Genomic DNA, 26,083 nt, shown 5'->3' on the forward strand with positions numbered 1-26,083 from the left:
GTTTTACCGCATTGGTTAAATTTATTCCTAGGTATTTTATTTTTTTGATGCAGTTGTAAATGGGATTTTTTTTCTCAATTTCTCAGACAGTTCATTATTGGTGTATAAAAATGCAACTAATTTCTGAATATTAATTTTGTATCCTGCTACTTTACTGAATTCATTTATTAGTTCTGATAGGCTTTTTTGGTTTTTGGTGGTTTTTTTTTGGTGGAATCTTTGCAGTTCCCTTATCATGTCATCTGCAAATGATGACAGTTTTACTTCTTCCTTTCAAATTTGAATGTTTTTGATTTCTTTTTCTTATCAGATTGCTGTTTCTCGGACTTCTAGTTCCCGTCTTCTGACGTGCGTTGTTTCTGATGAGAAACTACTCTCGTCTTTGTCTTTCTTTTTCTGTCACAACTTGTCTTTACTTAGATTGCTTTTCATATTTTCTTGTTATCACTGGTTTTTAGCAATTTGATTATGCTATAACTTGGTGTCACTTTTTAGAGCTTCTCGTGTGTGGGGTTCATTGAGCTTTTTGTGTCTAAAAGTTTATAGTTTTTATCAAACTTAGAAATTTTTCAGCCATTATTTCTTCAAATAATTCTTTCCTCTCCCCCTTCCAATTAAATATATATTACACCACTTGAAGTTTTCTCTTTATATTCTCCATATCTCAATATATTCAATCTTTTAGTTTTTTAAATATATGAAATAGAGTTACAATAAGTGTTTTTAAAGTCCTTGCCTACTAATTTTATCTGTGTCATTTCAGCTCAGTTTCAAATGACTGATTTTTTTCCTCGTTATGGGTTGTTGTTGGGTTTTTCTGTTTTTTGTTTTTTGTTTTTTTTTTAATTTTCTTTTTTGCTTCTTTGAATGCCTAGTAATTTCTACCTTGTTGGGTGCTGGATCTTTTTGTATTCCTATAACAATTTTCGAGCCTCTGGGGATGTAGTTGAGTTACTTGAAAATTCTGGTGCTTTACAGCCTTGCTCTCAAAGCTTTGTTAACATGGAACCAGAGCAACATTTAGCCAAGGCTGATTTTGTCCTACAACTGACCAAATGCCTTATGAATAATGAGGTTTTCCACCTGTTGGAGGGGGTACAGAAACTATACCTATTCCTGTGTGAGTGCTAAGGATTGTTCTCTTTCCTCTTATCCAATAGTTCTTTCCCCAACATCACATAATTTCTTATCAATATTCAGCTGAAGACTTAAGAACCTTCTGCAAATTTCCAGAATCTGTTTTCTTTCTCCTTCTCTCCCCATCTCAACAATAATTATAATTTATGGACACTGTTTCTTCATGGCAGCAGTTTTACACGTGTCTGCTCAGAAAATAGCAGTGATATGGACTAGTTTGGATATCTTCTATTTAGGGTGAGGGAAAATACCAATAGCTATTGCAAAGCTTTAACCAGTATTATGATTCTGTGGCAAAAGGGGCTTAAAAAATGGAAAGCTATAAACATTTCTAAATAATTTGTCTGTTTCTTCATCAATATCACACTGTCTTGATTATTATCATTCTAGAGTAATTCTTGAAGTCAGAAAGCATCAGTCCTTCAACTTTGTTCTTCTCCTTCAATCTTGTGTTAGCTATTTGGGTCTTTTTGCCTCTTCATATAAATTCAGAATCAGTTTGTTGATATCCACAAAATAACTTACTGAGACAGCAACTGAATCTATAGATCAATCTTGACAATACTGAATTTTCCTATCCATGATCATAGAATATCTCTCTATTTATTTAGTTCTAGAATCCATTCATTGGAGTTCTGTAAATTTTAGTATTTAATTTTGGAGGTACTAATATAAATGGTATTGTGTTTTTAATTTCAAATTCCACTTGTTTTTTTGCTGGTATATAGGAAAGTGATTGACTTCTGAGTATTAATTTTGTGTCCTGCAACCTCGCTATAATCACTTAGTTCCGGAATTTTTTTTCTCAGTTCTTTCAGATTTTCTATAGGCAATCCTGTCATCTGAGAACAAAGACGGTTTTGTCTTTCTTCCTAATCTGTATATATTTTATTTCCTTTTCTTATCTTATTGCATTAGCAAGGACTTTCAGTACCATGTTGAAAAGGAGTAGTAAGAGGGTACATTCTTGCCTTATTTTTTATCTTAGTAGGAAAGCTTCAAATTTCTTACCGTTAAGCATGATATTTATAGGTTTTTTGTGAATGGTGTGGGAAACTGCTCCTCTCCACAGCCCACAATCCTCAAGAAAACCAAAAGATTCAGGATGTAGAAACATCTGGCAGGCCCAAGAACATGGCTGAAGAATTTTGATGAAAATAGAGGGATCAAGTGAAAGGCTGCCTACTGAAAATTGACCTCCCTTCACCCCATCCTTGCTTCCTTCTATTGGCAATATCGTGTTGCCAGTCAAAATAAAATTACTGATGAGGAGTTCTGTTAGAACCAGCATTGTCTACCACAAAATTAGAGGAGACATCCATACTAAACATGTGAAATGGCGTAGTAAGCCTTCTGTATGTCATTTGCGTTTTCAAGTAATTACCCTGATTATAACTTAAACTTCTCTCATTACATCAGCCTGTCCTGAGGGAGTCCTCTAGAATCCTACCTCCTGTTGACATTGGTGATTAGGAGGCCATGGGAGGTCAGCAAGAAGCAAACAGATCTGCCACTCTTCCCTACTCTGAAAAAAACATTTTACAACAGGAAAAATAGAGACCTATTCCTTTGGCGAAGTGTTAACAAGAAGGCATGTTAAAAATCTATTCAATCGTTTCCAGGTAATATTTTAGCTGTGAATACTTTTATTGTTGCTGTGGTTGCTGTTTATTTTATTACTATTTGGAAAATCTGCACTCTAAAATACTTCCATTTGGGAATCACTTTTTAATTTTCCAAGCAAATTTCAATATATTCAATACACTTCCTATTTACTATGCCTTATCTAGTATATCCCATTCTATTTTATTCTCCATTCAACTCTGTAGAATGTGGTGTTACAAAGGGATTTTATGCTGCTGTAATTTGCTACTGTTGTCTGCATTTATTTCTTTAATGACATAAAATTGAAAAGCTGGCAAAGTAACATATTAGTACACAATTTAGAAAATTTCTTTGGAAAAATAACCGTCTCGAATTATTCAGAATGATTTGTTATTAAAATGTTATCAGAGCACATAAGCCTTCTTAACATACAGAACAATAGCCATGCTGTCATAGAGACAAAGCGTTTCCTCAATAAAACATCCAATCTCAATTCCCAACCCCATAACACATAAACTTGGAAATGACCTTGGCAAGTCTCTCTTAAACTTAACTGACTTCTCCTGATTGTATTGCTAAAAATCTATAAAGGAGTAACCAATTACAAAATGCACTTGGAATATTTTATTAACTCTAGTCCAATTGTCTCAACATAAAAAAGACGACATAAACTTTTTCCATATGGCAAAATTTTAATCTTAAAGTTTATTTAATAAACCTAATGTTGAAATACAATGGAAGTAGTATAAAACATCATAGAAATTTTAATATTTCATTAAATAGCATCTAAATTTTGGATAGACTTTTAATTTTACAAATCTCTCAACAAGTAAATGAAGCCATTACACATAAACTTGGCAGACATTCAGTTAAAGTTAATGTGTTGATATAGTAGATAACCAAAACATTAAATCAACACAACTCACTTCTTTTGCTTCAATGAAAATCTTTAGGGATATAGCTTAGTATTACATCATTCTCAAGATAGTAGTTACTCAGATAAAAACCAAATGTCACTATCAGACTCATCAAGCTTCTACCAGTTGAAGTCACTTATGCCCTGTATGTGAAGGTTTGGTTCCATCAGGCTGTACCAGTCTTAGCCAGAGAAGTTGTATTAGTCAGGGTTCTCCAGAGAAAGAGAACTATAGGAAAAGAAGAAAAGAAAAGGGAAGAAAGGAAGGAAGAAAAAAGGAGGGAGGGAGATATTTGTTTATTATATACATTAAAAATTAGCTCACACAATTATAGAGTCTGAGAAGTTCCAAGATCTGTGGTCAACAAACTGGAGACACAGGAGCTAATGGTGGGAGCTCCAATCTAAAAGCTGGCAGGGTCTAGACCTAGAAAAGGTCAAATAGACCTAGGAAGGGTCAATTTTGCAGTTCCTTTCTGAAGGCAGAAAAGATCCATAACCCAGCTCAAGGCAGTAGGGAAGGAGTTTCCTCTTACTCAGCTTCTTTTGTTTAAGTTTTCAGTTGGCTGACGCCCACCCACACTGAGGAGGGCAATCTGCTTTACTCAGTCTGCCAATTCAAATATTAATCTCATTAAGAAACACCCTCAGAGGCACACCCAGAAAAAAATGTTTGGCCAAATTTCTGGGTACCTATGACCCAATCCAGTTGACACATAAAATTAACTATGGTAGAAGTGTACTGGGAGCCTGAGATCTGGTCAGTGGGACTCCTAAGAAATTTCAAACCCCTAAAGTGTCACACATTCCTGACTATGATGTTCACCAGCCTCAGTCCCTACTTCATTCCTGAGCATAGTTTTGCTGAACTATTTGCACTTAATTCCTAGAATACACATTCTCACACTTTCCTTTCTTGACACAGGCCACTTCTTCTGTCTAAAATAACTCTCTCAACTTCTTTTTTATGGATAACACCTATTCATTATTTTAGGACTAAGGTTAGCTGTCATCAGTTCAAGAAATTCTTCCCTCATCCTCACTCTCCATGCCCAGCCTGAGTTAAATGTCCATATTCTGCTCTAAACACTGAATTATAATTAATTGTCCAGTTAGTAGCTACTCAACTCCCCCTTTAAAACAGACTCAGAAGCTGGGTCTTACTAATTTTTGTTGCCCCAATAATTAGCAAAATGTTTAGCATATACTGAGAGCTCAAAAAATATATATATATATATCTGATGGATGTATCTGAAAGTACTTCAGGCTCTGAAGTCCCAGGATCCAATGGACCTGGACGAGCTCTGAGCCGTGAAGCAAATCTTTTCCCTTCCAGCCATGCTGTTTCAATCTCTGTGGCTCTTCCATTTTGGTTTTCCCATCACATAGGTTTACTCATCACATACCTTTCTTCGGGGTCTGTTCCCTGCTCTGAATCTCAGGCTGGAGGTCTGTCTACTTATGAGGTGATGATCCTACTTCTCATAATGCTCCCCACTCTAATGTGGCTTATATACTGTGACCTGTCTCCTCTAGCCTGGCCTCACCCAACACATTGAAATTCTATCCTTGGATACCAACTCTTGCTCAACCCAAGCATTTCTTTACTGTTCTATTTGGACAATGAGCCTTGGACTAATCATTCCGAGACAAGCCTACTCTAAAGTCAACTTTTCAAGTCTCCTGGCCTACAGAGTACCAGCTTCGACTTTTTTTAAAAAACCAGTCTGGATATGATCAAATAACTCTCCTTTGACCTTCTATTCTAATCACTAGCTTTCTTCTTGGAGATAATACAGCAACAATATATTTCATTTAATTCAAAGAAGAAAAATTTAATTTAACTCGAAGAAGAAAGACAAAAGTGGAAAAATACAGAAGCGATTATTGATCTCCTTTGATTTATTTACAAGGCCTGATTACAAAGTGAGACTAATTTCATTTTATCAAATATGTATCTTAAAATTAGTTTGTCTCCTTGAGAGTAGTCACTCATTCCACAGATGAATCTGAGCTAATATGCTAAACATATGAGGAAATTCAGCCTGAAAGTTTTTATTTTGGGTTACTCAAAAATTCAACTCAAAATAAGTTAGTTTGGAATATCATATAATTTATTTTATTGAAGAATCATACTTTGAAAGAAGTATACTACAAAAACTTTTCAAATAACTACTTTTCAAATGTAAAACTACTATTGTCTAATACAGTTATGCAGTATCTTTGCACATGATATTAATCGGGATTGATTCACTTGGAGAAATAAAGGATATAATATTTCTTTTTCTACAACAATGGAATCATCTTTCAAAACACTGACAAACTGTCTTTAAAAAGGCCAAATTGTTTCTGTTTCCTGGATCTTGCATTTGAGTCTCTCTTTCTGCACACCCCTCCTTTTGTTTGCTTCGGAAGCTTTAGCTCCCTTCAGGGAGCAGAAGGGAGCTCTTCCTGGTTACCGTCCACCTGTTGTGACCTTCACCTTAACCAAAGCCCATCAGTTGTAGGCCTAATGGGTACTTTCCTCTCTAACGATGAGAAAATCAAAGAAGGCCACACCAGAGACAAGAAATGTGCTTCTCTCCTATTCTCGCCATTCCTAACGTAATCTGTTCAGTGTGGTTAATATGAATGCCCAATCTGCCTCTACAAGAACAGTTAAAAGAACAAAGCCCCCAGTAAGGTAGCAAATGGGTTTTCCAGCTGGAAAAGTTATCAGATGATTGGAAATGTGGAGATTTAGGGGTGGGAGGAAATTTTGAGTTACCTCTGTTAAGTAATAATCTGCCTACAAACTTTTCTTCTCCAGCCTAATGCTACGATAGTGAAGCAGTTAAAACTGTTGTCTATCTTTTGTCGGTCTTTTTTTCCTTCCTTCTTCAAGTCTGCATTTTTTTGTGTGTGCATTTTTACTTGAGTTCATCTACTTGAGATTACAGTGTAGAAACTTCATCCATGAAGGCTCTAGTCCCCAAGGAATATAACACTTGAAGAACCTCAACCTTTCTCTTCTTTAGGGGTTAATGGCCTTCCTTAAGCCCCCTCCACTCTAACCACCTATTACTACTCACAAGGATTTCTTCCTTTCAGTCTACTGAGAAAAAGAACAGTTTCCTGTCATTATCCTCATCCTCCTGTCCCTAAAGCAACCACTGAACTTTGGTATTATAATGCAAGTATCCTCCAGTCTTAGTGAACTATCACCATGTAACATCAGCCTCAAGATCTCAGTGGCATTCACAATAGTATTTATTTCCTGTTCAGTCAATGAGCCAGGGTGAGTTTACTCCATATATCTTTCATTCTTCTCCTCAGACCAACGAGCAGCCAGGGCATGCTCCTCTTTCGAGGATGACAGAAATGCAAAATGGTATAAGCCCCATGTTCAAGCACATTTCAGGCTGCTACCGTACCACATGTGGTAAGCAAGTCACAGGATGAAGCTCGAATTCAAGTGGCATGGAAACACACTACATCTTTTGTGGGAAGGACTGCTATATTTACATAACTCTTAAGGGAGAGTCGAAGTACTGGAGCTAATAATTCAATCTACCACATCCTCAAACTTCATCAACTTGTAGATACAAACTATATAATTTAGTCAAAGTATCTGTATGTCTACATTTCAACAACTCAGTACTGTCACCTGCCCTCTTCCAAGGTTTCTTACCCTTTCCAATATGTCAGAGAAAGTTCACTGGAATGAGGGCAGGTGTCTTTTATGTTCTCTCATCTATCCAGGCTACAGCCTACGCCACCAATGTCACTGGAAACAGGTAACCAACCAAAGTCCCTCCCCCAGCACACTCTACTCTATGTTATCAAACGTCTCACATAGTTTCAGAACTTTAATTTACTTTAAGGACTGAGGACACCATTATCCAGTTACCTTGGAATATCCCTGAGTATGCCCAGACCCCTTAGCATGCAGGCCCAGAGAGCAGGGAGAGTCCTGTCATCATCACTTTCCCAAATGCTCACTTTTTGTCATAGAATCTGCCTCTTTAAAGGACTCCTGACAGCAAAAGGATCAGTTCTCTTCATGGCAGAATCTACCTTTGTCTTCAAGAGTTTCCATTTGAATAAAAAATACTGCTACCCCAAATCTTTGAAAATCATCACAAAAGGAATGGTCTGCCCAAAAGTTGTGTTTATTTTTTACCTTTTTACAATACAGTATGTATTGAAATAATAGTTACCTAAACTGCTATTCCTCTTAACGTTAAAAAAAAAAAAAATAGGTCTGTTTCAGTCAGGACCTACTTTCAAGGTACCAAAAGCAATCTCAGTAATAAACAATCACAAATGTTCAGTGGCTCACAATCGTAAAGGTTTATTCTTAGTTCACTTCACGTGTCAGTGGCAGGCTGACTAGAGATCTGCTGTTCCCATCTACAGGCCTACATTTCTGGATGTGAGTTGAAGAACAGCCCCCGTCAGACCTGCTCTTCATAAGCAGAGCATACAGGAGGTAAAGCAAGCAATGGCTCCTAAAACTTCTGCCTGGATATGGCATATGTGTCACTTCCACCAACATTCTACTGGTGAAAAGAAATCATATGGTCCAGCTTGATGCCAGTAGGGTAGAGAAGTATACTCACCTCAGGGGAGGGTGCTCAACATCTCACAGCCATAGACAGGGGAGTCAGAAGAGTAAAAATTAGGGAGTGAGAGAACAGTAGTACCGCACTTCCGAATTTCTACACCAACACTTTGGAGCTCCTGGTGTCAGTGGCAGTTGAAGAGATGACGTTGTACTTCCAGCCTAGCATGAGTAGTGGCCTGAAAAGTCGCTCTTCCCCTGGTGGGTCAATCCCTGCGCAGAGCCCTGACCGATTCCAAGAGTGACTGTAACAATGTTTTCTCCTTCTGGCTGCCTCTCATTTTATTTAGATCGCCAAGGGACAGAAAGACAACCCATATACATGATAAAGCTGAGCACAAAGAACCAGAATGAGATTCTCCCACCGAACAACCCAGCTAACAACACTCCTCGCGTTGACGATGGGACCGGCAATGGCACACGTGAGGCCTGCCCCAGACTAGGAAAGTGGCAGCAGGGCTGGAGAGATGGGCTGGAGGGAAGGGAAATGCTGGGGTCCAATGCTTCTCTTGGACCACAATCTGTGTGGCTACTATGGATCTCGCCCTCTACCAGCTATTGGCACAAGAAGAAGGGGTGTGTGTGTCCGCTGCCGCGGTGTGTGTGTGTGTGTGTGTGTGTGTGTGTGTGTGTGTGTGTGTGTTGTGGGGGGAAGGGGTGGCTGGAAAGTTGGGGCAAGAGCAAGGATAGCGGGACTATCCCAATATTCAGGATAGACTACAAGGAGAAGAAAAATGGAAGTGGTATATTTTTCAAAAGTGAGTGCTGTGTACATCCACCTAAGGTAACAGTTCCAGGTGAACAGAGGCATGTGTAAGCTGTTAGGCATAATTCTTATACTCTATACATAGGCATCAGGACAGATCTATCTGGTCTGCAGCTCAAACCAGATTACAGTGAAATTTTACTTCTGCTACCTCTTAAAGGCACTTAGTGGCCTTGTTTATCTTTTTGTAGTACATCATGGATCTTTGAGCTTTCTGAATGGCAGAATTTTATTACCAACTTTTTTATTGCTAATGATTTGCCTTACCATCTTCATTCTCTTCCCCGTGTGTATGTGCGCACACGTGTGCTTATGTAATATATGAAATACTGGAGATGTAAAAATGTATTTGCACATACACACAGAGAGAAGTGAGAGAGGAGAGATGACCATAAACATGATATTGAAGATAATGCTACTCATTCTCTTACATCAGAATATCAACACATTATATATTTATTTGCCATCCCTACTCTATTGAAGGCCTTTAGGGAAAATGTGAAATATGGCTCTATTAGTCAGTATCAGTTTAAATCAAATGTTTTCTTTTTATATAAATTCCTACTTATATAACAATAATCTTTTAATATGCATCTATCATGTTGGCCATTCATTAACTTTCATGACATAAATTCCCTATAAGCAACAAATGCCCCAAAAGACAGTGATTCTAGGATTTCTTTGGCCAATTCTCTTCTACTCTGAAATTATCAGGGTTTGTATATTCAAAATTCATCTAGTATAGGAAAACATTCTCCTATTGCTCTTTGTAGCTTCCCTTGCCAACCTCTGATGGGAGTGTTTTGCTTGACGTGAATCTGCTTAAAGGATATTTTCCTTTATCCTTTTTTTATTCTTATTGCATCTTTCAGCTTAAGTGTAAAATCTTTTGATTTTGCCATTTTTATCTCACAGGACATCGCTACTTCTCTTTAATCTTTCATATTCATCTGATCTAGCTTTCTGCTGTGCGTAGATTTCCCATTTGGCTTTAAGCTGCTTATAGAATTCTTATTTTGGCTAATTAGATTTAATTCTGAAAACGGAAAAAGAACTAAATGTTTCCCTTTCTGTCCCACCATATCCTACCCCCGCTCCCCCCTCCCACCCAAAAAAAAGTCCTGTCTCCAATGTAGGCATCTTGAGCCTAAATTGATACAGGTCCAAACATCCATGTTATAATCCACGTGGTATCATCTTATGGGATACAATATGGGTTCCTGTGCCCCAAACCCTCTTCTTTCCTGCCAAATTTCTCCTACCTGCTGCCTGCTGTCTGCTCTTGGAATATGTTTGTCTAAAAGGTAAGCATTGCATTCCACAATTACTGGTGGAATGCACAGACAGGTGGTGGAGGGAGAATGATTTAAACTTACTTAAATTTACATTTTCCTAGACTTAAGAGACTATTTTTCTTTCTTTAGAGTAAGTTTCAATAGGAGACAGATCCTAGATGCCCAAAAGTTAAGAAAATGAAATTGCCGTACTTCAGTTGGTCCAGATATACCTGCGTAGCAAGGCCAGGTTCATCAGAGGCTCTGGCCCACAGAAGGAGTGGCTATTGTAAGGGGATCCAGACTGCTTTGGAATGTGCATTGGGGAAGCATGAGTCAGTCTAGAGTCTCTTTGCTCTTCCCATTTTACTTTCTCTATCTGGAAGGAAACTTGAACTCAACTAAACTACATATTCTAATGTTCGAAGTAATGTTAAATAGATAGATAATTTTCTGCACCTAGTGTGACCATAATCTTTGTTCTAGGTAAGTCTATGGCCTATATACAATATGTGTCATAATTATTGACATTATTTTGAGTGTGTGATGAAGTTATTCTATCTATACATGCCTGTAGGCATAACTTCTTAGGAAAAGTGAGACCACATTTTAAAAGTTTTAGCTGGAGGTAGAATTATAGAAGCTATCAAAACAAAACTAAGCAAGAAATGACAAACCAAAAATCAAAACACAATTAAATTCATCCTCTTTATGGTAGCTTATTAGAGAAAACTACAACAAATCCAGAAAAACTTTTAAAAATTTAAATATCTTTCAGTCTACTAAAATGTTAAATTTTAATATTAAAATATTAAAAGCATTTCATTTCGGTTCTGAAATTTTTCAAAGCACATGTACTCAAAATATCAGCCTAACCACCTGATAAGTATTCCAAAGTATTACAGTAAAATCATTCTAATAATTACCCAAAAGACCGAAGAGAATAAATTTTAAAAATAATAAAAGCATACAACCAAATACTCTTAAACTTGAACTTCCGGATTTCCCAGAGACTTTGCAGAAACAGTTTCAGTTTCTGTACCTAGCCAACTCTTCTATCTTGAGTCTTAATTGAGTCTACTCCTTTCACGTCCTCAAACTTTCCCTATTATTAATTATCATGTGTGTATGTACACACATATACACTCTTTCTTTGTTTTTTTGCAGGCTCCTTTACCTTTATCTACTAACATGCTCTACTGTATCAGTGTTCAATATTCAAAAAACAAAATGCTGCTCTTACAAAGTGTTTTATAGTACTATTCCATTATCTATGAGATAGAGCAATATCTATTTGCTCACTCTTGACTTTTTTTGGATAGTACATACGCAGCATAAAATTCAAAATTATATGCATTCCTAAAAGCACATTTTTATTTTATTTTTACCTTATATTTTGTAAATATTTTGAGACTGAGCTTTTTCACTTCATATATTGCTAACATTCACCCATATCATTTCATGTCACCATAGTTCATTCATATTGACAAAAATATAATATTCCACTCTGTAAATATAACACAATATATTCATCCATTCTCTTATTAATAGACATTTGTGTTATTTTCAGATTTTTGCTATTTGAAGAATGCACTATGTATTCTGTGTACATATAGAAAAGTTGTCCTTGGATAAAAACCTAGGAGTGTAATTGTAGGATCTTAGGGAATGTGAATATTCAACTTTATGAGATAATACCAAACTATTTCCTACAGTTGTCAAATCAATTCACACCCCCAATAGTGATGAATACGAGACTCTGGATTTCCATCACTTGGTATTTTCAGGTTTTTATATTTTGCCAATAAAAGTGATATAAATAATATAATATATTATCTAATTAAAATCTAGATGTTTGTATTTCCCTGATGACTAATGATTTTGAACGTTTTCCATAATATTTAATGGATATAAGTGTTTTATCATCTATAAAATTACTGTTCATGTCTTCTGTCTATTTTACTATTTATTCTTTGAAATTTATTATTGCTTTTAGATCTAATCACATATTCTTGATACTGAATTCTTCTTTGTTGTGTGTACTGCAATATCTTTACTCAGTCTAAACTTGCTGTTCATTATCTCTTTAAGAGTTGTTTAATAAACAAAAGTTTTAACTCTAATGTATGTAAATTTATTAATCTCTTCTACTATAATCAATGTTTTCAGTATTGCTCAAGAAATTTTGTCTTCAATGTGTAAAAGATATTCACATAATTTTTTCTACTAAGGCTTCAATTTTTTAATTTTGTATTTTTAATTTATTTGGAACCATTTTTGTATAAGGTATTTTTTTGCAAAAGAGTAACCATATTTCCATTTACTGGACAGCCCTGCCATTCTCCACTGATCTCACTTGCCACTTCTATAAAATTCCAAAGTTCTATACATTCTTAGGTGTATTCTTGGTATCTATTTTATTCTATTGGTTAACCTGGGCACGTCACTGCTGATACCACACTATCTTACTGTAACTTCATAAAAAGTTCTGATATCTAGTAGAGCTCATCTCCCCTCTCTGTTCTTCTCTCTCCCCTCTCTGCATTTCCTTCTTTTTAGAAAGATTTTATTCATTTTCATGAAAATTCATCTTCGGACTTTACTGAACTCAAAAAGGAGAGTATGTCATCTTTACAATAAACTCTTCTGACTGATAAACATGTTATATCTCTTTAATATTTGTTAATGAGGATTTACAATTTCCAATGGAAGTTTTGCTCGTGTTTTGTTAGATTTATTTCTAGTACATGATAGTTTCTGACCATACTGAAAATAGCATCTTATCTTTAATTTTCCAATTGTTTGTTGTGTGTGTATAAAAAAGCAATTGATCTTGTTAATCTTGTTAAACTCTTCTATTATTTCTAATAATTTGTAAATTGTTGGAGTTTTATCATATTATTGCAAATAAAGTTTCTCTTCCTTTTTTCCAATTTTTAAGTATCTCTTTTTTTTCTTATTTTCACTGGCTAGGATCTCCTGTAAAATGTTAATAGAGATAGTGATAGTGGGAATCCTTGTTTCATTTTAAATATTGAATCTGCCTTGCATCCTTGGAATAAATTCCAATTGATCATGGAGTATAATTATTTTATTTATTGCTGAATTTTATTTTCTACTATCTTGTTAAAGATTTTTGCATCTATATTCACGAGGGATACATGTTCTCTAATTTTCTGTTTGAACTATCTTTGTCTGATTTGGATATCAGGGTAACGCCAGCTTCTAAAAGTGAATTAGAAAGTGTCCCCTCTTTTTCTACTTTTCGATAGAGATTGTGTAAAATCTATGTTACTTCTTTCTTTAATGTTTGGTAATATTCTCCAGTTAAATTATCTGATTCTAGATATTTTTCCAGGGGGGAGGAGAGTCTTTTAATTATAAATTCTATTTCCTTAATAATTATAGGGCTATTCAAATTATCTTCCTCATATTGGGTGAGTTACAGTAGTTTGTGTTTTTTGTAGAATTTGTCCATTTTACCTAAATTGTTAAATTAATGTATGTAGAATTGTTTCCAATATGCTCCTATTATCCTTTTGATATCTGTAGAGTCTGTAGTAATATTCCCTCTTTCATTCCCATTAATAGTAATTTGTGTCCTCTCTTGTCAGCCTTGCTAGAGATCTGTTAATTTTACTGTTCTTTTAAGAGAACCAGCTCTTTGTTTCAGATTTTTCTCTATTGTTTTTTGTTTCCAATTCTATTAATTTCTCCTCTTACCTTTATTATTTCTTTCCCTCCCTCTTTGGATTTATTTTGCTCTTCTTTTTCTAGGCTATTGAGGTAAAAGTTTAGCTTATCCAGATGTGATTTTTTTTCCTAATGTATTCATTTAGTGTCATAAATCGCCCTCTCAGCACTGTTTTAGCTGTACCTCACAGATTTTGATATGTTGTCACTTCCTTTCCATTCAGTTCGATGTATTTTTTGTTAAATTCCCTAAAGATTTCCCCTTTGATCTATGGATTATTTAGAATTTTTTTTTTCAATATTTGCAGATTTTCCTGTTCTCTGTTATTGTTTTCTAGTTTAATTCCACTGTGGTCAGATAACACATTGTATGAATTCAATTATCTTACATTTGGTCACATTTGTTTTATGGCTGAGGATCTGGCTTATCTTGGTGTGTTTTTATGTTTTGAAAAGAATGTGTATTCTGATTTTCTTGAGTGCAGTGTTCCATAAATGCTGATTCGATCCTGTTGGTTGATGCCATTGTTGAGTTATTCTACACACATGATGATTTTTTGTAGCTATCGATTGCTGAGAGAAGGGTGTTGAGGTATCCAATTATAATTATAGATTTGCCTTCTTTCAGTTTTACTTCACATTTTTATACCTATTTTGTTTGGCGCATATACATTTAAGATTGCTATGACTTCTTAATGGATTGACCTTTTCATCTCTGGTAATTTTCATTGCACATAAGTCTATTTTAATCTGACTTTAATATAATCAACTCCTGCTTTCTTTTGATTAATGTTTGCATATCTTTCCCCCATCTTTTTACTTTCGAATTGCCTATATCATTATATTTAACATGAGTTTCATATAAGAGATCACACAGTTAGGACATGTTTTGTAATCTACTTTGCAAATCTCTAATTTTAATTGATATACTTAGACTATTAAGATTTAATGTAATTAATGATATATTAGGGCTTAAATATGCCATCTTATCCTTTATATTCTGTTTGTTCTTTGTTTTTCATTTACTTTCCTTCCTGTGGGTTACTGAAACATTTTTAATTTTTTAATTTAATTTATTTATAGTCTTTTTGAGGCTCTTTGTACAGCTTTTACACTGGTTGTTCTCGGTATCACATTACATATACAATCAAAACATCACAGTCTACTGGTGTTGTCATTTTATCACTTTATGTTCTCTTACTCTCCTCCTTTATAATGAGTGTCTTAAATATTTCCTCTACGTACATTTAGAACCACACAAGACATTGTTATAATTTTTGCTTTAATTATGAAAGCTAACTTAGAAAATTCAAGAGGAGAATATTTACCATCTATTTTTGCTGACTCTGTTTCATCTTCCCTCCTGACATTACAAAGTTTCTTCTTTTAACATTTCCTTTCAGTTTAGAGAACTCCCTTTAGCTATTCTTTTACGGTAGTTTCCTAGTTTTCCTTCGTCTGAGAAAGGCTTGATTTCCCCTTCATTCTTCAGGGATATTTTCAGTGAATATGCAATTTAGGGATTTCAGTTATTTTCTTTCAGCACTGGAAAAACGTCGTGTTAGTTTTTTCTGGCTTCCATTGTTTCTGATAAGAAATCAACTGTCATTTCAACCGTTTCCTCTTATAGTTAAGTTGTCATTTCTCTCTTGCTGTTTTCAAAATTTGTCCTTTATCTGTAGTTTTCAGAAGTTTGACTACGATGTGTCTTTGTGTAGACTTCTTCAGGTTTATCTTCTTTGGGTTTTGCTCAGCTTCTTGACTCTGTAGATTTATGTTTATGCCAAGTTCGAGTTTTTAGCCATTATTTCTTTGAGGTTCCAGCTCTTCCCTTTCTCTTCTGTCTAGAATTCTGATAACATAAATGCTAGATCTCATATGTCCCTGAGCTCTGTTTCCTTTCCTCTCCTTTCTTCTTCCCTCCCCGCCCCCCACTCTCTCTCTCTCAATGGGTAACTCCTATTGTTCCATCTTTAATTTGCCAATTCTTTCCTCTGTCTCTCCATTCTAATGTTGAGTCTATCTACTGAGTTTTTATTTAGGTGATTGTATTTTGCAGTTCTAGAATTTTCATTTTGTTCATCTTCACATCTTCATTTTCTTTACTGAAACTTTTCATTTCTTCATTAGCTTCAAGTTTGTTCTTAAGTGCTCATTGAAGCTTTTTTATGATGATTGCTTTAAAATTTTTGTTGGGTAATTCTAACATCTATCATCTCGGTGTTGGCATCTATTTATTCTTTTTTTCATTTGGTGTGAGATCTTCCTGATTCTTGATATAATGAGTAATTATTCTGTTAACCTGGTCATTTGGGGTATTAGATTATGAGACTCTTGATCTTATTTAACTTTCTATTCTAGCTCGCTTCTACTAATACCACTCCAGCAGATGAAGTAAAGGATGTCTTGTTATTGCCAGTTAGGAAGAAGTCTAGGTTTCTCTTGAGTGTCTGCTGACACCTGAGTGTGGGGTTCTTCATTATTGCCGGGCAGAGAAGGGAAGTCCCACACTCCAGCAGACTTTCACTGATAACTCTCTGGTAGGGTGAGGTAAAGTGTCTCATTACCATTTCTCCGCTGGCCTCCACTAACGCCATGATGGTGGAGGGCTTTGTTACCAATGAGTGGTGACAAAAGTCCTAACTCTCTGCTGGGCATTCCCTAATACCACTCTAGTGAGGAAAGGGAGGGCACATGTTACTGACAGGTGGGGGTGGAAATCTAGGTTCTCCAAATAACATGAAGGAAGGAGGTCTCATTACTGTCTGCCCAAAATAGAAACTTAGGCTCTGTACTCAATCTGCCTGTGAAAACACAGCAGTATAAGGATTAGGGTGCCTCTTTCAATTTTGCTTTAAAAATTTTGAAGTCACTTCATTATTCATCATTATCCCCATCTCTAGTGATGTTCTTCTTTGGGGGGAAGGGGATCTTCAAGTCTATTTAATTGTTATTAACACAGGTTATTAACATACCAATTGTTATTAACATAGGTTATTAACATACCAATTTTTATAAGTATTCCCCTGCTTTGTTTTTCCTTTTTACTTTTTACCTCATTATATCATAATGCCTAAAGTTTCTCTACTGAAAATAGCATAATTCTATTTTTTTCCCAATCTGTCAACATTTGTCTTTTTGTCCATTTATGTTTATTATAATTATAGATTTTTTAAACATTTTTCTACCTACATAAAATATTTAATACTTTTTCTATGTCTTTTTAGAAATTCACTTATTTGTTTTTTAAATTGGTTATCTATATTCACCTCCAAATAAAATAACTTGAGCATATTTATCTGTTTCCCCTCAAACTTCATTATGTTGAAATCATCCAGATTTTCACACTTGCCAGGTTATTATGGATATACCATTTTATTTTCTTTCATCTTGATAACATTTTGAAGACAACAACAAAAAGCTACCAAGGTATTAAATCACCCCTACTTCGTATATTTATTGCAGCTCCTCCTGAATTTGTCTCTTCACTTCTTTAAGTACTTCATCTAATACTCTTATCAATGAGTATCTTTGAGTGGGAAAACTTTTGAGGTCCTGTATGTAAGAGAATATTTTTATCCAGCTCTCATATTAAATGACAGTTTGGGTAGACGAAAAGTTCTAGGTTCTAAATTCTTTTTCTTAAATGATTTTAAACATTTAACTATTTTTTACAGTGTTATTTTTTTTTTTTAATGTGATGTCAATCTGATCTCATTCCTCTGAATGTGGCCTGCTCTTTTAGAACTTTCTTTTTTCCTTTGACATTATTTTATTGTAATATGTTTAAGTATAGATTTCCTTCATTCGCCACTCTAAGGGCTCTTTTAACATGAGGGCTTTCATCTTTTTTTTTTTTAATTGTGAGAAATATATTTCTTCAAACATTTTCTGCCTCCTCTATTACTCCTTTTATGGGATTCCTATGATCCAGATCTTGTCACTATTATTTCTTGCCTCTTTTGTCTTTCTTAATATGTGTAATTTCTTTGTCTTTTTTTTTTTTCTGGAAATCTCCCCAATTCTATCTTTCAATTTATTAATGTATTTCTCAGTGTATTCATTCTGCCATTTATCCATTAGAATTCTTTATTTCAACTATTATATTTTTCTTACCTAATATTTATGCTTGATTATCATTTTTTTTGTTCTGATTTCATATTACTAGCATTTTTCCTTCCTTATGTCTTTTAGAATGTTTATTAGGCTAGTTTTAAATTATTTATATGTCCTTCTAACAGTTCTATTTCTGATAAAATATGTAATCCAGTGTTTGTTTTTCTTTTGAAATAGTTGTGCTTCCCCAAGATCTGTTATTTTGGGCAGAGAACTCATTTTCTCTCAAAAGCAACAGTTATTTTATCATCCAGTCTTCAGTTCTTGTCAGCATAATTAGTCTAGGAGTGCGGGGGGGAGTTTCTGGTGGAGAAACCAGAAAATCACACTTAATTATTCCTCACCCCACAAAGCAGCTTGGATCAGGACTTTGCTGTCTGCCCTTCCTGAGAAAAACTACATTAAAAGACATTCTATAGTTTTAAATCCCCACTTCTGGGGATTTAGAGAGGAAGTAAAAGACGTGAAGTAATCAGAGGTTAGTGAGTCCCTACTTGTTTTTTCCAGCACTTCAAAAGCTCAAGACTTCTACACTGCTCTGGTGTTATTTTTGAGGACATCTGGACCACAGCTCAGAGTCACTCTAGGTAAAAAGTCAGGCATTATTTGTCCCAAGGCAATGTTGAGAGAAGTAAGAACAAAACTCCAAACTCCTAAGGCCTATTCCTATTGTATCTCCTACAGAAGAGCTGAGTTGCCTCCTGTACCAGATCAAAGCCTCACTTCTCCCCACACACAAACATGCAACTTCAAATTAGGTAGGAATGCCTCACATTTTCTCTACAGTTTGGTATTTTCCCTCTGAGGCAATGATCCTCAATCTTGGCTGCATGTTAGAATCACCTGGAAAGATTTTTAAAATCTTAATGCTCAGGCTGTACCCAGACCAATTGATGTAGAAGCTCTTGAGATGGGACCAAGCCATTTTTCTTTAAAATGCCCCCAAGATATTACAATGTGCAGCCAGGGTTGAGAACTATCACTCTAGCTCCTTCATGTTGATCTTAGAGGTAGGAAATGGCCGTTGGACTAGTTTAGCAACTTGGTAGGAACGGAAACCATAAATGACCTCTCTATAGCCAAGTACAGTCTTTTCTAGCTCTTCGACTTCACTGAAATCTCCTCGGCACTTGGCATGCCCTCTTGAAATTCTTTCCTCTGGATGCTGAGACTACACTGTCATGGCCCTTGTCTAACCTCCTGCACTGCTCCTCTCTTTTCCCCTCCTCTTCCATCAAAACAGTAAGGTCGATTGCTTCTCAACATTCAATGTCCTCTCTCTCTCCAAGCATTTTGCCAGTCAGCACATTTATAAAAGTACATCTCCAGCCCTAACCACTTACATGTTCTTTCTCTAACAAACTTCCACTTGGATGTCTTATTGGCATCTCAAATTCAACATGTGTGAAATGGAACTCATAATTTCTGCATAAAACAGCTTCTCCTTATGACTTCCTTCCATGAATCCAACCACCATGCTCAAGGTCATCTTCGGTTCTTCTTTTAGAGTCTATTTCAAAAGTTCAGTTGGACTTTTTTGTGCATCTCCCTTTTACACTCTTATTACCATCTTTCAAGTTCACATCCTAACGATTTCCTGTCTCCACTACTGAATCAGCCTTTTTTTCTAATCTACCTTCTTTTGATACTCCCTATCACAAGTAATCAATATGCCACTGCCAAATTATTTAATCAAGGATAAAACTCCAATAACTAACTCATAACCCACTGCTCAAACCCCATTAATAACTCGTCACCCCCTCAAATCCAAGGTACCAACACTCTGGCATCCAATGCCCTTAAGTATGGCCTAAATTGTCTTTCCGGGCATGTTTGCTAGTATTCCTTCACACTAAATGGGACCCTTCTTTTAAGTAGAAAGAACATAAATGTTAAATCGGACATAATTGGTTTTAAATTCCAATCTGCTACTAGTAACTTGGATAAGTTCTAAACCAACATAAATCTTAGTTTCCACAACTAAAACAAAGAAAAAAGAACAAAAAACAAAAACAGAAATAATGCCTAACCAATAAAACTATTAAGGAGATTATATGCAATTATATATGCAATTACGGTATTATATTTTTGTTGGCTCCTAAACCCTACTGTACCTGGCTTAACACTTTTATGAGTTAGGAGATTGCAAAGATTTTTTTTTTCTTTTGTCTTTTGTCCTGTTTTGTCACTATATGTAGTCGTTTCTCCTGGCTATCTTCTAGGTCAAGGGTTGACAAACTGTTGCTCACAGGCCAAGCCCAGCCTGTCTTGGGCTTAACTCAGCGACACCCACTCATTTAAATATTGTCAATGGCTGCTTTCATGCTACAAAGTTGAGTAGTGTGACAGACACTAAACATACTGCAAAGCCTAAGACATTTGCTGGGCTCACTTCCTTTCCTCACTCTATATTCTCTTCCTAGTGTCGTGGTTTTAAAATATGTCCACAAATTTTTCACCAAAATTTTTCTCCATCATCTTGAATATGGGCCGGGCTTACTGACTTGCTTATAACAAATAGAATGTGGCAGAAAACGCAGTGAGTGGCTTTTTAGAAAGTCATAAAAGGCACTGTGGCTTCCATCCTGCTCTTTTGGATCATCAGTGCTGGAGGAAGCCAATCACCACCTCATGAGGACACTCATGCAGCCTGAGGGTGGTCCCAGGTGGAGGAGAACCGAGACCTCCTGCCACCAGCCAGCACCTGTATGAGCCCCTTCAAGGCTGATCCTCCCGGTTCTGTCAAGCCTTCAGACGCCTTTGCTGACTGAAGCCTCAGCCGCATCTTGACTGAAAACCCCACAAGAGACCCCAAGCCAGACCTCTAGCTAAAACACTCCTGAATACTTCACCTGTTGTTGTTTAAGCTAGCAACTTTTGGATGAATATTTTTACAGAAATAAATAATTCACTAGACAACCTACAGTTACAGTTGTGAACAGTTACCATTCACAGGCCAAAGATGTTCAAAGGTATATCCACAGCCTCGACCTCACTTATGAGCTCAAACCTTTATATGTAACTGCCTATTCCACATCTCTTCTTGGGTATCTCAAAATTATCTACGCAACATGCACAAGCGTGTGGTCTCTTCCCATTCAAATATGACCTTCTTCCAATATTCTCCATCTCAGTCAATGGCACAATGAACTTAATCCATAAGCTATGAATCTGGACATCTGTGATACTTCATTCTCCTTCATGACCCATATCCAATCCATCACCAACTCCAGTTGCATTAACTGCTATATAGCTCTCAAATCAGAACACTGCTCTCCAGCAGCACTTTGAAGATACTATTTCTCTGTCTCTGGCATCTGTTGCTTATAAAAAGTCTGCTGTTGGAGCAACAGCCTTTGGAGTTAACCTACCTATCCCTCTGATAGCTTTTGAGATTTTCTCTACATCCTTGAGTCCAAAATGGATTTGTTTTTATTTATCCTAATAAGACTTGGCATGATTTTTACAGTCTGTAGACTTAAACTGCTTATTCCATTCTCAAAAACTCTCAATCTTTTGTCCTCTTGGATATCCCCTTTTGGCTATTCTCTCTAGTTCTGTATCAGTCAAGGTCCATACAGAACCCACACCAGTGATTTAAACAGGCAGAAGCTAATCTAAAGAATTGCAAACCAGGTAAAGATAACAAGGAGGCATTGAGATATGGAGGCAGTAACTGCAGGAAGCTATTATCACCAGTAGGGTTAGGAAAACAAAAGGATGAGATAGAGATTACTAAAATTTAGAGGTTTGAAGGAGAAAGAACCTACAGAACTAAAACTACTACCTTTGAGAAAGGTGTGCTGGCCAGCTGGTACGAGCGTTTCTATATAGCTGCAATGAGGCTGGTTACACAAGTTTTGGAAAAAATGCAAATTGAAATAACTGCTGCTACTGGAATAAACTGTCACTACCAGGACAGGCATTAAATGCTGTCCCCTAACGCACTCATCCACTTCAGAACCCAGTGTGCCAAGTTTTGGGCACGTGTCCATTTTCCTCTTGCTTTCAAGCTCAACTATATATTTTAAGCATATCTTTGCGTTTAGTACAGAGAGGAGTGATTCTCTCACCTGCACTGTCATTTGTCAAGAGTCTCTGTCCGCTTCTCTTCATGTCCACTATCCTCATCCTAATCCAAAGTGCTATCTCTTCCATGCACTAGTGGTATTGTCTTCTAACTTGTCTACCTTCATTCATTCTAGCATGTCTACTATCATTTCTTCACCCTGCAGCTAATGTTTTCTGAATGCCAATCTAAGGACATCATGTCTTATTTAAGTCCCTTCCCACTGCTTTTAAAATAAAGACAGAGATCCCACAGGGCCTTGCATGTCCCGATCCTGCTCATGGCTCCAGAACCTGATATCTCGCTCCCTCTCTCTGGGTCCTCTGTCCTCTTTGGCTCTTTTCCTCCTCTCAACAGGACAAAGTCTTTGCATGTGCTGATGGCCCTGCCTAGATCATTCTTCTTCCCAACACTCTGCCCAGTCGACCATTACTCACCCTGCAGATCACAAATCAAATGCCATTTTCTCCAGGAAACCATCCCTGCTCCTCAGACTAGCTCAGCTCTCTATTTACATGGTCTCACAGCCTCAGGGATCTTTGTTTACACAATTTATGTCAGAATATTCGATAATGTCTCTTCTACTGAGGTATAAACTCCAAAAGAGATGTTAGCATCCTAAGATCCTAAGCTCCCGGCAAGAGCTTCTGCACACAGTAGGCATTCCATAGCTATTTATAGAATAAACCACACTAAATGTTGATTGAATCTTAACATGCTTTTCAAAAATCAACCTGTAACACTTACCCCTTCCTCTAAAATTCTGACACACTCATACAATTCACCTGGCGTATTTCCTTTCTTTTCTGCCAAGGGCTGGTATTCTCAGCATATTATTGATTAAGGTTAGGGGCCTCAATATTATTTTTTGAATTCCCAGTGTCTAGCATAGTGCCATTGCAATAGCATTCAACCAACAAATTCTTATTATTCGTGATAATTATAAGAACTTAGTGCCATTATAGTTAACACAGTAAAATTTTACTAATTCAATTATTCTCCCAAGTAGTATACAACTTTTAAAGCCTGCTCTTCTCAAGTAATTAAATGTTATAATTATCTAACACACTATTAAGCAATGCAAAGTTTCATGGATATTAGCCCATTATTTCCAGCTCTTTATATTTTAAAGTAATGACATAGTATAGTAATTTTTAAAAACTTTAAAATACTTTACTTTGGCTGAAATCACAAATATCTTCAGATGGTGTTCAAAATGTTTTAAATTACCCAGATGTGGTGAACATGCTGTGAAATCTTAGAGAGGCCCTAAAGAATTCCCAAAGAATGATGCATGAGCCAAGGACATGACATTCACTTGGACATTCTTTCTCCCCTGAACAAGTTTGATAAAATGCCTTTTCTTCCACTTTGACCTTGTGTGCTTAGAAATCATTTGTTTTACAAGAGCCCTGTGGTCTATGATTATGGCAAACAGAATAGTGACTTCTGTCTCATATTTCTATTGTGCATGGTTTATGAGTTTAGTTTTAAGGGGAGTGATTTTACATAAAAGTTTTTAGATGGATTTCACTCCCATGCCTTTGTTGGCCTCCTCTGTACTTCTATGAAGAACAGCTTTGTGCTTTCAAAGCTGGCTTCAAGCACAATGCTGTACCTCCATGGTCTCGTCCAACTGTTACAATAACCCAGTTTTACGGCAGCTGCACACAAATGTGCACTTATCCAGGTTCCATGCTTCAGCAAACTTCTTATCTTTGCCCTTTTCATGAATCACATTGATTTTACTTCAGCGCCCAAGCATGGTAGTATCTTACATCTTATTTTAATCAAGAAGCTTTTGAATATTTTCTAGTATTATATATATAATTTTTTGTCACTAGACCATCAGGCTTATTACAGCATGACTTATGCTACAGATTTCCCTAAATTTTGCTTAACTTTCATCCATCATGACCATCCAGATATCTAATGTGGTATATGGGGGAGGCAAATAGCCAGCACTTTGCCAGAGAGCTAAAAATATCGGCATAATTTTTATGTTTACACCTGACAACGTGAATGTCTCCACTGATAGTGACCTCAGGCCCTCCATTCAGCATACCAAAGAGGCCTTGTCATGAATTTTCCAGACTTTTTTTAAAATTGCAAAAGTTTTTCCAAACAGAAATAAATAAATATCTCATAAAGAAAATATTAGTTTTCTATAGGATCATTATGTAAAATATAATAAGGCTTCAAATATCATGCTGTATACAACATTTATTATAAGGGGACTTTATACATGTATAAAATTATTTACTATTAACATAAATTTATGAAGAAAAATTTAGCATCCTGTTTTATCTTCAATTTTTTTGAAATCTGTTGAGTTGTATATATTTTTCTAAAGGATTACCCCATGCTATCATCCAGTCTGTCATTTTATTTCATATGCATTATTTTTTCATAGAATTAAGTGATATTGTCCACTTGTCAACCTCAACTACATACTTATTGCTATCACTGACCAAATAGATATTTTGCAGACATACCCCCAAAAAAAAAAGAGTTCTTTTGTAGAAATTAATATAAATACTTTATATCTTGTTTCAAGGGTGTGAAATTGTGATTAATTCTGGTTCAGATAAATATTTTCCACATCAACCTAGGGCATTATTATGTTTATTTCATATAGCCTCCTACCATGCTTGTTTTTTCAATGACCATCAATACATTTAGCTAATGGACAAATCTAGAATTTCAATTTTTCCAAGACTTGTCAATAAAGAACGAAAGAGGAGTATTTCAGCAGACATGACATTTAAACATAAGTTAATTCTATGTTAGTGGAGAAAATTATTAAAAACTCTATGTGCTAATTCAATAAAAAAAAAATTTAAGTTTTTAAAAAATAGTTCGATTCTATCAAGTACAGCCTGAAATGTGAAAGCTGAAGTAAGGGAAGCAGGGCTTTAACTGAAGGTGCATTGTTGTGGTGTTAGTGATAAAATCAGGTGCCAGGAAAATAGTGCCTCTCAACTCCCTCCTCCCGGCTACCACCCTCCCCACCCCCACCACCCCCCCCACACACACACGAGTTAGGCCTCCCTTCCTTATGTCATCCAGCTCCTAGAGAGGTTGCACTAATGTTCCCGCCGCAAAAGGAATTACATGATCCAGCCATCCCACTTCTCGGTATTATATCCAAAGGAAACGAAAACAAGATATCTACACTCCCATGTTCACTGAAGCATTATTTATAATAGCCAAGATATGGAGAAACCTAAGTATCCCTGGATGGATGAGTGGATAAAGAAGACATAGTGTGTGTGTGTACATACACACACAATGGAATACTATTCGGTCATGAGAAAGAAAGGAATCCTGCCATCAGCGACAACATGGATGAACCTTGAGGGTATTTACGCCAAGAAATAAATTAGACAGTGAAAGACAAGCACTGTGTGATAACTCATACATGGAATCTAAAAATGCTGAATTCATAGAAACAGAGTAGAATGGTGGTTAGCAGAGGCTGGGGGCTGGGAGAAATGAGGAGATGTCGTTAAAACTTGCAACTAGGAGATGAATAAGTTCTGGAGATTTAATGTGCAGCATGGCGATTATAGTTAACAATATCGTGGTATATACTTCAAAATTGCTGAGGCTCTAGATGTTAAATGTTCTCACTACAAAAAAAAATGATAATAATGTGATGTAACATTATGGTGGTAATCAGATAATGCTGTATCAAATCAACATGTACACCTTAAACTTACACAGTGTTATGTCAATTATAGCTTAATCTAAAAAGAAAAAGTAAAGCCAAATCCACCTCTCTCTACCAACTCCTGAAAAGAGGCACTTAGCCTTAAATGTGATTTCTGTCAAAAACAGTGGCTTCGATGTCCTCTATGAAGCCTTTCCTGACACTCCTTTAAACACTTGACCACTCCTTTCT

Source organism: Pteropus medius, unplaced genomic scaffold (assembly GCF_902729225.1).
Source record: "Pteropus medius unplaced genomic scaffold, Ma_sr-lr_union100, whole genome shotgun sequence".
Taxonomy (NCBI): domain Eukaryota; kingdom Metazoa; phylum Chordata; class Mammalia; order Chiroptera; family Pteropodidae; genus Pteropus; species Pteropus medius.